Here is a 583-nt window from a genome sequence, read left to right as displayed (position 1 = left end):
GGGGTAGACCCAATGGCCTAAATTAAGTTATGATGGATAATTAAAGGCTAAAAGACATTTCAAAAACGGACTCGATCTTAGCACCGAGTGAACTAAATAGAGCAGTGTCCTTTCACACATAGAGAAGGCAGGAGCACTACATCACTCTTGACATTGGAGATCATATGCATGGCACATAAAGAGGATCCCAACTAAATCTCGTAGTTCTTGAACTATGTATCCCCCATAGGAATACCAGCTAGTGGATCCATGTAGTTGCTATGTTTAATGTTTTTGTAGTAATTTGTTAAGTAGTCCGCCTTCTTTCGGTGTAGGGTTTTATGACACCGAATTCCACACTAGCTCATGTGGTCTATGTCGGTTAGGTCAAGATGTTCCCAAAAGTTAAAACAAATTAAAGGACTAGAACTCTAACTTTGATAACCTAAGGGGTCTAGCTTAGTCTAGGTAGGGGTATGGAACTCTACCTAGACATTGCACTAGTTAGTCTGGAGGGGAGTCTTAGGAGGAGGTTCTTATAATGTTTATGTTACGATAATATATGATGTGTATATATATATATATATATATATATATATACACA

The sequence above is a fragment of the Solanum pennellii genome, chromosome 6 (assembly GCF_001406875.1).
Source record: "Solanum pennellii chromosome 6, SPENNV200".
Classification (NCBI taxonomy): domain Eukaryota; kingdom Viridiplantae; phylum Streptophyta; class Magnoliopsida; order Solanales; family Solanaceae; genus Solanum; species Solanum pennellii.
This window is presented reverse-complemented; position numbering follows the sequence as displayed.